The 11,825-nt window shown below is 43.1% G+C and overlaps 1 long non-coding RNA gene across 1 annotated transcript; it reads right to left on the bottom strand.

The window, feature by feature from the left end:
- Positions 1-856: 856 nt before the first annotated feature.
- Positions 857-10,073, bottom strand: LOC122216909. Its single transcript, XR_006201182.1, has 4 exons — positions 9,948-10,073; positions 8,399-8,822; positions 6,719-6,910; positions 857-943 (listed from the first exon to the last, which is right to left on the bottom strand). It is a non-coding gene; the product is annotated as an uncharacterized LOC122216909 (long non-coding RNA).
- Positions 10,074-11,825: the final 1,752 nt, after the last annotated feature.

The raw sequence follows: 11,825 nt of genomic DNA, 5'->3' as shown, positions 1-11,825 counted from the left end.
ACTGGCCGGTGCTAGTCTACAAGCTCTCTTTCCTTCTCCATCTTTGGGTTCAGACTGGTATTTGAAAAATATCGTACTGAATATTGAAAAGGACTGCAGTTACCTAAAAACAGCAAGAATGGATGCAGATAACTTGAGAGACAAAGTTTCCACCTCCACAAGCTTGCCTTTCCCCAAGTCGTTCATCTTTCCAACACTACCAGAAATCCCTTTGCCCCCCTCCCTGTTCTTCCTGGAGGGCCTCCCCAACGAGGTCTGCTCCTGGGTCATGGTGAGTATGAGCCCTCTCTTTCCTTCCACCACATGGGTCGCTGAACCAACACCTCCAGGAAGTATTAGACTGAACTTGCCAGCACCAACACACCAGCCATCGCAACAGCAATCAGAGTCTCTATGAGCCCCACTGACCAGGGTGTTGGTGGTAGAACTGAGGAAACACAATGAATTAAAAGGAAGCTGTTCTCCTTTCATCCTTCCCCACCTACATCTACCACCCCGGCACCCCCTATCCTTACTTGAAAGGCATGGTAGCTAAGGAAGAATAAAAAAGTGAAATTAACAACTTAAAGAGGAAGTTCTATTCACTAAGTGGTGTGTTAGATGTTTCCTATGTGTAGTTTCATGTAATTTTCAAATAAATAAGGTCAACCTTTTACTTCTATTTTATAGATGAAGGAATGGAGGCTTGAAGAGTTCAAGTGAGGGTCTGATTTGGATGAGTACAAATCTGGCAATTAGGCAGTACGTGCTCTTTCAATGGCCTTGGGCTGCCCATAGAAAACATACTCGGGGTTGTTTTCTATGGTCATTATTCTTTTGAAAACCTAACACAAACCAGCAGGGCTCACTGAAAACTCATTGTCTAGCCCGGGTACCATTAGATCCAGGTGAAGTTTCCTGAAGCTTGAAAGCCAGAACTCCTCTTCACTGCCAAAAGATGTATCTGAGAACGACAGAGAAATCAGCTTTGGCTGAGCCCAGCCCAGGCTCCCAGGGCTCCCTGCCTGCATGTCCGAGTGTGAGTGAGCACCTAGGCGGAGCATATGACTAATGTAAGCCAGAATAGCATAAAGAGCAGCCCCATCTCTGCTTGTGTGCAAATCAGAAATGCCAGAGAATTTTTCCATAGTCTTCTATAATGTTCATTACAAAAGAGTCCCCAGATGGCAGATGGCTATTAGCTCACCGTGACCTATATAAATGTCAAACATAAAACTATTGCCCCAGCAAAAATCTCAAAATAAATAACAACAGGAGGGATGAGATTCTGTTGTCATCAGTATTTACAGTTTTGTGCATTTGGGCTCTTCTGTTCTCAAGCCAGCACAAAAATGCTTTCATCCCGCTGGGGAATTCAATTAGCCAGAGCAATACAGGGAGTAGAGTCCCGCAAGAATAACACATGAGGAATGGGCTACCCTAAAAAGGCAAGCCAGTGGCTGGGAAGAGTGCAATGGCTTTGGGGCATTGCTTAGCACACATTTTAAAGGCTTGGTCTCTGGATCTTTATCTTCAGGACCAGGCTTACAAAGACAAAAGGAAGGTTGTCTTCCCCAGCTTCACACTCGGATAGCCCAGAGAAGGGGCATGCTTTACCATCAAAGAGAAGATTCCAGATCTTCAGAAATATAGAATAAGTTATTTTTATATGGGACTTACAGGATCAACTTCTTCCTTATTTGAAATTCACAGGTTCTCTGCCTGCCAACTGCCAAACCTACAGAGAACTGCTCTCCACCACTATGTGTGGATGTGTGTGTGTGTGTGTGTGTGTATACACACAACTTATATATATATATATATATATATATATATATGTATATATCTTTATATATGTGTGTGTATATATATATATATATTCATTTTTTTACATATCAGTGTTTCTAACACAACACAATTTAAATCTGGTTCTCCAGATGAACAACTGGAAAAATTCTCAGTCAATCTGTTCAGTGAACTAAAATCAGCCTGCATTGCCTTGTTGGCTTCGTGGTATAACGATTATGTTTGGATTTTTTTCCTCCTGCATTTCTGATGATCTAGATGGTTCTAGAAGCTAAGCAGTTAATCTGAAAAACAAAAGCAAGCCAACAAACAAACAAACAAAGTAATCCTTTGTGCTTGGGCAAAGGATTCACCAGGAAGAGACTGGATAAGCAGTGTGATCTGCCAGTTCAAAGAGAGGGTGACCATATAATTTACTTTCCAGACTGAAACAATTCTGAGAGTGAAAGGCAGTGTTATTAATAATTTTACCAAGGCAATAGCCATAAAGCAGGGGTGTTCAGGGCAAACCAAGACGTAAGGTCACCTTATTCCAAGATGATTTATAAACACCACAAAAAAAGCTTATTTAAACAGTGCATGTATCTGCAGAATAAAAAGTGTTCATTATAAGAAATAACCAAGACAAAAAGGCAGCAGTGTGTAGTAGAAAGAACTTTGTAATTTGACAGCACTTTGTTTTAGAACTGGCTTTTTTTTTTTTTTCTTAACTAGCTATGTGACCTTAAGCCGCTAATTTCTCATTTGGAAAGTGAGAATAAAATACCTTGAAAAGCTGTTGTCAGAATTAAACGAGATAAAAAATGTGAAGCGTCTGGATAGAAATAGCGCATAATAATTTTTATTCCTCATTCTTAGGAACATGCAGATCCTGCTTCAAATCTGTTTCATCCCATTATTCCTTGGTTTTAAATCAGCAACTATTAAAAATGCACTTGAAAACTCATGTCCAGCAAAGCTTGTTCTAACAATTGACAGCTGGCAGGTTGCAGCCTGGCTACACATATATTTCTGTGAGTCCTATTGTGAAATAGAAATCTTTGATCCAAATGCCTTTGTTTTTACTTTTAAAAACATGTGTGATTATACAAAGAACACCCCAAGCCTTGGTGTCAAGCCAAGGGTTAGACTGGAAGGAGAGATCTCCATTCCTAAAGAAACCTCCCTCTTGGGGAGCCTGGGTGGCTCAGTCGGTTGTGCATCCAACTTCGGCTCACGTCATGATCTCATGGTTCGTGGGTTTGAGCCCCCTGTTGGGCTCTGTGCTGACAGCTCAGAGCCTGGAGCCTGCCTCAGATTCTGTCTCCCTCTCTCTCTCTGTCCCTCTCCCGCTCACACTCTGTCTCTCTCTCCCAAAAATAAATAAACATTAAAAAAAATTAACGAAACCTCCCTCCCAGTTCAGGGAAAATTATCCAGTGTGCAGATTATGACCCATGAATGTCATGATTCAGCTCTTAACATGGGATAATTTCTGGCAGCCTGGGACTGAGCAGTATCCCACATACATATTGTATATGAAGTAGAAAGTATGTTTTTTATAGCAAAAAGTCAATTTATATTAGTTTATTTAAGTTCAAAAGAACTCCACAAATGGCCAACGAATCTTAAACAGTGAATGGCCCATCTTCCATGTCAACACAGTGCCTCCTACTAGCTCCCATTTTCCCAGCTCAAAGAACTTGCTGATGGAACATTTATGTGCAAACCTCTCATAAAAGCAAACCTTGCAGTTGATCCATGGGGGTCATATTCCATACTCGCCCTCGGTGGAACATCTAGGGGAAATTTTGGCCCTGAGCATTTTGTTGCTCAAGTTAGGCTCACACTCTGAACACTACTCACATTCTGAAGTGAGTTGTGAAGTTAAAACTCACTTATTTATTATTCAGTAAGTGCTTATAAAACACTTGTTGCATGCCAGCATCAAAGTAGGTCCTGAGGAGACCAGATAAAACCGGCTCAGTCTAGACATTCAAGTTGCTTAACAACTTAGGGGACAAAGCAACAATCGATTGCAATGCATCAAGCAGTCGCTTTGATGGGGTTATGAACAAACTAAACTTAAGCATAGAAGAAGAAGCATCCAAATAGACCAAGGAAATATTTCAAAGGAAGAGTTTGAAAAGACCTAGGGACCAAGGAAATGTTTCAAAGGAAGAGTTTGAAATCCCAACACTTGAGCTGGGATTTAAAGGTTGACTTTGCAAAGGTCTACAAAGAGTAAAGAAAGATCTAGAAAGAGGAAACAGCTCATGCAAAGGCTCCAGCCTAGAGAGAAGGTGGTGGGCCCTGGGCACAGCAGGCATCACCACAGCTCGTGCAGCATGGCGCATTTCACAACAAGGCTGGGCATGCGGTGGGGACCCGGTCAGGAGGAACTCTCTAGGCTTTGCAGAGGCATGTACGAGTTTATCTTCCAGACCCCCAGTTTTTAAATAGTGTTCTGGATCTGCACTGCATAACACAGTCTGTAGTAGAGAACTTGTCTTATATCTAACCATGTCTCCCCCTTCTTCTCCTAGTTAAGCCACCACCATCCCTCACCTGATGTTTGGGAATACCTTTCTCTATGATCTTTCCGATTCTGCCTTGACCTCCCCAGAGCCTACCATCAATATAACTGTTTGACTTTCAAAACCTAAATTGCATTATGTGGATCTTCTGCTGAAAATTCTCAGGAGGCTCCCCACGTCACTCAGAGGACAGGTTGATCCAACTCAACAGGTATGGCCTACCACACCTGATGTGACCTCGCCTGCTACCCACTATACCTCTCTGATCTCATGCCTAACCCCGTCCCCTCACCCACTCATCTGCAGCCACACTGGTCTCGGGGGCTCTGGACTTTAGCACCCCATTTCCCAGGCATGGAGGGCTTTTTACTAACACATTCAGGACCCTCTGTGTCACCTCCTTCAGATCTCTGACCAAATATCAAGCTATTAGAGAAGCCATCCTTGGCTACCCTGTTTGATGAGACAAACTGACATCCACTTCAGCTTTTCCTAATCTGTTACCATGCGTAAGTTTTCCTATTACCCTCTGACATATCACATACATGTTTTTTCATTTGTTTCTCGCCTATCTCCTCATTTGCTACCATAGCTAGAATGTGAGCCGGGGACTTAGGTTTCCCTTTGCTCACTGGTTTATGCCCAGTGCCTGGAAGGGAGCTGACACATAGTTAGCACTCAGTAAATAAGCACTGACCAATCAGGGAACAAAGCCCATTAAGGGAAGAAGGAGAAGGTCAAACATAAACCTTAGTGCTTTCTCTTGCTTTTACCAGTCATACTTTCTAGGGCTTAGCATTAGTTTTAAATGCATATAGGACGCCTCTGCTTAAAAAACATTTTAAGGTGGGGCACTTGGGAGTCTCAGGAGGTTGAACATCTGACGTTGGCCCAGGTCATGATCTCGCAGTTTGTGAGTTCGAGCCCTGCGTTGGGCTCTGTGCTGATGGCTCGGAGCCTGGAGTCTGCTTCGAATTCTGTGTCTCCCTGTCTCTCTGCTCCTCCCCTGTCCTCTCTCTCTCTCTCAAAATAAACATTATTTTTTTTTTAATTTAAGGAAACCCCTGTGACAGCCCTGATGCATTCAGTGTGGTCTGATCAGTCTTGATGTTGAAAATATCACAATGTGCAGATTCGATGGAGGTCCTCTAGCTCAGCGGTAGGAGGGGCTGAGAGAAGCAGTGAGGAGAAGGGAAGGGACATGACAGGGAGAGATTTGGGAGGAAGGACCCTGGGGCTTAGATGTGAGCAGGTAAAGGGAGGGCTCTAAGAACTCCCAGTTACTGCTCCAACAGTCATATGAAAGGTGACAGCAACAAAAGCGACAGGGTGAGGAGGGTAGATGGGGACAGCCTGGAGCGTGTTGAGGGTGAAGGCTCCAGAGGACATCTAGGGGACAGTGAGCATCTAGATACTTGGACATAGATTCTAATGCTCAAGAAGCCATCTACATTTAGGATGTCGATGAAAGCATAACCTTGAGCAGAGCTACTCAAGGAAAGTGTGTATTTAGAGGCGAGAACAAAAGACATGAGTAGACACAGGAATCCCAGCCAGCATGGAACCAGAGCCTGGCAGACCTCAGGGGTTTTTTAAGTTTATTTCTTATTTTGAGAGAGAGAGAGAGAGAGAGAATGCAAGTGGGGAAGGGTCAGATAGAGAGGGAGAGAGAGAGAAACCCGAGCAGACAGTTCACTGTCAATGCAGAGCCCGATGTGGGGCTCAAACTCATGAATCCTGAAATCATGACCTGAGCTGAAGTCACAGGTTTAGCCAGCTGAGCCACCCAGGCACCCCAGACCTCAATTTTTGTCCTGACTCTGCAATTCAGGGACTGTGCCACTTTATCCAACTTACAAAACCATTCACAGTCCCTCTTTCTGCTCTGCTCAACAGTGCTGATAATAATAATAATAATACCTACCTCATAGAGCAGCTGTGAAATTTCAACGGGAGACAAGGTGCGATGCGTAGAACATAGGGAGCATTTAATAGACACTGCTACAAATATTATTATCTGTTATAATTATATCAGATAAAGTGAAGTCAAAGAGGTAGATACTTAATAGGAAGAACACACTTCCTATTGTTTGAAGTGTTTGTTTGAAGAACAAACTTCAGGAAGAAAGGAGTTTCAGGAAAGGAGTGAGGGAGGGGTCAACAGCGTGAAATACGACTGACAAAACAAGCAAAATGTTCTGTAATGCTCACCAGTTTGGGCAACTGAGATTTTCGGTGGCTCCATCCAAAGCAGTACGTAGGGAGAGGTGAGCATCAAAGCCAGAAGGGTTGAGTGGAACAAGGACAGAGGATGAAAGACAGCGAAAATAAACCTGGTTTTAAATTGGGTTTCCACCTCTCTGTAGCTGTGCAATCTTGGAGAAGTTACTTAACCTCCCTGTGCCTCATGCCCTTACCTATAAAGTGAAGAATCAGGCGCTTTTGACACTCTGGCCAATGATAGGTGAGTAAACTGAGTGTTCCCTCTCTTCCGTTGTCTCTTCTCTCTTCCCAGATAGTAACAACGCACATAGGACCAGACATTGTGTTCGCTGCTGCCTCACACGCTTCGGCACAGAGATGCATCCGTTGTGTAAAAGGCAGGTGCACTTGAAGGGAACGTCAAGTAACTTAATTGTGATTGGCATGTGATATCTAGGTAATTACGGAAATCATCATATCCCATCAATGTTCTACTTTTCCCTGTCCTTAGAGCAGCGTTCCTCACCCAACAACTGCTCTGGCTGTGACCACATGTAATCGTGCAGGGACTGGATAATGCCACTCATCAGTGGGGCTACCTGTGGGCTCACAGCCTTCACTGAAATTTAACTCCTGTTGACTTCAAAGGACCCTGTTACAAGTTTGGCCATAAACCGCTGGGTTGCCCTAATGAGGAAGTATTTACAAGGTTTCTGGGTCCTGCTATTAAATGACCAGTCTGCTGGTTTTCTTGCTTAAATGATCTCATTTTCTTAGAGCCACAAAAAGGCTCAGCGGCCGCCTTTTCCTTCTTCAGTATCCTGCTCCAGGGAACTGAAAGCAGGAGAGCACGAGGCTGTATTTCCACAACTCCAGAACAGAATCTCAGAGTATTCGTCTCCTCCCCAGCCTCCTTTTGGAGACGCGGAATCTCCTTGTTCTTCTGCTGGTCAGGACAGAGTTAACGTGGCCCCGAAGAGACAGAATCGAGGCTTTCCCCTCTCGTTATTCTGGCGTGCCTACTCTTTGCTTGGATGTCTATTTGCGCGCTCATAAATTCTGAACTCAGGAGGACAAGCCCAGCCAAAGTCTACATGTGCCGGATACCGTAATGTAAACTGCATATGTTGCGAGAGGCTGTTAAATGGAACCAGCGAATGAAAACATGGCCAGTTCGATGTTTGGGCTCCTGGATTTCCTCTCCTCTGTAAACCAGGGCCTCACCCCTCAATTCTAACTTTCTGACATGCCCATAAATAAAAGGACTTTGGGCTACCAATGAGATGCCCAGACACAGCCTCAATCCCAGAGTTAAAGCTCAGTACTGCTCAAGAGCACAAATGGCCAAGCCTGCAGCCCCTCTCCACCCGGTCCGTGAGCAGACGGTCCACACCACAAACAGCACTGCAAAAATGGCTGTAGTTCTGGGCTTCGCACAGCCCTCCCCACCGTCTTCTCTCCTCCAGCTCTGCCCTCATTCGAATGGGAAAGTGGTCCAGCCGATGGGTAGACTGGTTCAGCACACGTGAATCCAATCCACGGGATCAGCATAATAACAATTTGAGCCCCCGTTCAGCTAGAGAAATTCAACTAAGTCGCTCCAGTCCTCCTGTCTCCCACCTGCCTGGGGTTGTGGGCAAATTGGAGGCTGGTAAGCCATGCCAATGCATCCAGGCAGACTTGTGGACTTTGATGTCCTCTGAGCGTCCACTGAAGTGTGAATCTCCCCTTCCTGGTCCTCCGCTACCGGTCTACGCAAGGTGATACATCTCTATCTCCATATGGCCCCTTCTGTTTCTGCCCCATTCTCTTAGCTGCATTTCTGCTATGATATCTGTGATCTCTTCTGCTATTTCCAGGCCCTGCTGGGTTCTCAGACTTTCTGTAGAAATTACCTTTATAGACCTGTGCTGCCTCTTCATACTTCCGCCCAGGAAGCAGGGTTCAGGTGCTCTGTGACCCGCTTGTTTCTATACTCTCGTTCCTTCCCCTTGGAGCCCAGTGTTCAGTTCTGCTGTTACTGTAAAACGCTGCTCTATAGATCAGTACAAGTTTTGCTTAAGACAGAAGGAAAAATCACACTCCTGGAGGCCAAATGTAGATGTCTCTTAGAGCAGGTAGTCTGTGTCTGTGACACGCTATCCCAGGAACCATCATTTCTTGTGGCATGCTCTCTTTTGCAACACAGAGTCTGAAACTGACTCTGCTTTATGTACCTGAGGCAGAGAAGACTGAGATCTGCCTCATGCTCTGAGCGCTGGGTTTTCCATGGTTAGTTTTCACTGTTTAGGGACAGGCAAACTTGAAAGGTTGCATTCGCTGGGCATGCCACAAAATACAAAAAAGAAACAAAGAGAAATATAATGATAATGATAATTTTAAATACTTTATTCAATATGCATATAGATCTTAACTTATTAATATTTTGTTAGAGAAATGAGTCGCTGCAGGTCAGACAGCCAGTGCACGTGAACGTATACACAAAGAGAAGAGAATAGGAACAAATCTGGGTTCAGAATGCTGGTGGTCCATTAGGACGAATTCTAGAATCATGTTCCGCAGCACTAGGAAGCCAGCATGGTTCCTCCAGGGCTTCACGAAGCACAGCTCCAGAGAGGCAGTATCTGCCACGAACCCGAAGTCCAAACACAGGTGATACCTGGCTGTCCCATGATCAGTTTAGCATAAAAAACTAAGTCACTCTCTGTTCTCTCCTCTATGAAGACTGCCTAACTCAGCTCATCCCTAAATGTTAAGTAATTCAGTGATCAGGACCTCGGTATAATGGGGATCGTAGCATTAAAAGAAAGTACAACTAGTTCCTTGCAAAAAGATATGGGAAAATGTTTCAATACGAAAAGGAAAATAAAAATCACTCAACCTCAGGGATATCCACTCCTAACGTTACGGGGTGTGCACTTCCAATTTCATGTGGGGATATATGTATTTATTGGTTTCCAGGTGTATTTAACAAGACTGGAACCATATGGTTTGGTTCCCTGCTTCGCATGCTAGCGTGCTGCATAGTCTTCAATAAATGATTTTTCATGTATGCTCAGCATACCGCACCTTTATTAAAAAAAATTCCAAACATTCAGGTTGCTTACACTGTTTAACTCTTATAAACTGTACTATAATAACATTATGATAATCACCTTTGTGCACAGCTTTCGTTATCTCCATTTGAAAAATATCAAAAAGTGGAAAAGCTTGAACGCTCTTAAGTAGCTCGGTGTATATTGCCCAACTGGGCCTCTAAAACAACATACCAATATTCTATCATCCAGCCCTTTTACAAACACTGGTTTTGTGATCTTTCACCCCTACATAAATGAACATAACGCATAACAGTTTTAAAATTATTTGATTACTAGTTAGATGTAGTAGGCTGTGTGATGAGCCCCCAATATACCAGGCTTTGATCCCTGGGGCATGTAAACGTACCTTATTTGGAAGACGGATCATCACAGGTGGAACTTAAGAAGAGGATCTTGAGATGGAGAAAGTATACTGGGTTATTGCGTGGCCCTTAAGTGCCATCACAAGCGTTCTCGTAAAAGAGGGAGAGGAAGTTCAGACACACGGAAGAGGGGCATTGTGACCACAGAACCAGACCCTTTAGTGATGCAACCCCACACTGAAACTGCTGGCAGCCTGAGAAGCTGGAAGAAGGAGGGAATGGGCTGTCCCCTAGAGCCTCCAGAGGGAGCGCAGCCTTGATGTTGGCCCAATGAAACCAATTTCAACTCTCTAGACTCTAAAACTGTGAGAAATAATTTTTTGTTGTTTGAAGCAATCAAGTGTGTGGTGATTTGTTACAACACCTACAGCATACGAATATACCAGGTTCTTACTATCATCCATATTTATTGACCACTGTATTTCCTCCCGTATTGCAAATGCCTATATATTGTTTCTTGCCCATTTTCTACGATGGAATTTAATTTCTTTTCTTCTGGATTTTCCAAGTACATTCATAGCTTTGTTTTCATATGTTTGTGTTTCTACATTTATACCTTTGTCTTTATACGTGGTGCGAGTTCCCCAATTTATCATAAAGCTTTTAACTTGGTTAATAGGGTTTTTTTTTGGTAAATATGGGTTTTAATTATTTGATGTTTTAAAATCTATCAGTAAGTTTCTTCATGCTTTCTTCTTTTGCTGTTATGTGATATCAGATAGGTGCCTATCAACACTCCCGTCTAGGTCATCAGTGGTTGCGTCTTTTACATTTAGCTTTTTAATCCCTCTAAAACTTTCTTTGACAAGTGATATGAGGCAGGTATCTAGCTGTTTTCTCCCATAGTTAGCCAATTGCCCCAGTGCCATTTATTCGATAATTATCTTTAGTCACTGATTTAAAGTACTAACTTTATCATTTGATTCGTTGCACACCGTGGTCCGCTCCAGGGTCTTTTATTCTTATTCCATTATCATCTCCGCTTCATGACAGCAGCTGCATAAAATCTTCTAAAATCTAGAAAAGCAAGTCTCTACGTGTATTATCCTTCTTCAAACATTTCAAAACCTTCCAGATGAACTTTCTGATTACTGTCAAGTTAAAAAAAAAATCCATTTAGAATTTTGATTAGAATTACATGAAACTTATCGACTGATCTCAAAACCCAAGCAATTGAGTTCCACGTGCACATTTTCAATGTTGCTATTTTTAAATAGGAACACGGGGCATCCAGATCCTGGTAGGGTGATACACCTAGATCTAAATAGAGGAAACTATTCTTAGACACTGGATCCCATAAAAATGTTTAGGCAATATTTTCATGCATTGCTTTTAGTACCTGGTGAACGCTCTCAAGAAACTTTGCTTCTGTTGTTTTTTCTGTCTTGTGCGCTCCCTGCTACGAATATGCTGTTTCCCAGATCATGTCTTTTCACACTTCTCTCGACGCTTTCAATTATTGTTTTTCCCTTTGCGTGCTGGGAGAGTTTGTAGGATTTGCCTTCATTTTTCAGAGACTCGGTTTGTTGGCCGTATCCATTCAGCTGTTCTAAGCTTGCCTTTTAACATTGTCACTTGATTGTTCATGGTTTCGTAGTGTTACCTATGATATTTCTCAAACTGCAGAAGTGTAATATCTACTTGAGTATTATAAAGAGCATACTTTGGAAATGCCCAACAGCTTCTCCTTTTATTGCAGCCATTTGAGCTTTATAGGAGGAATTTTGCTCTGATTCCACCAAATAGTTTCTTTTTAAGCTGCAGAATATTTCTGTGTTAGTGGTTTTTCTCCATCTGGACATTTTAAAATGGGATGTATATGCTTGTTGAGCATTGAAGAGATTGAGGTGTTGACCAACACC

This window comes from Panthera leo, chromosome B1 (assembly GCF_018350215.1).
Source record: "Panthera leo isolate Ple1 chromosome B1, P.leo_Ple1_pat1.1, whole genome shotgun sequence".
NCBI lineage: Eukaryota > Metazoa > Chordata > Mammalia > Carnivora > Felidae > Panthera > Panthera leo.
The sequence above is the reverse complement of the archived record's forward strand: the minus strand, read 5'-3'. Positions and strand labels throughout refer to the sequence as shown.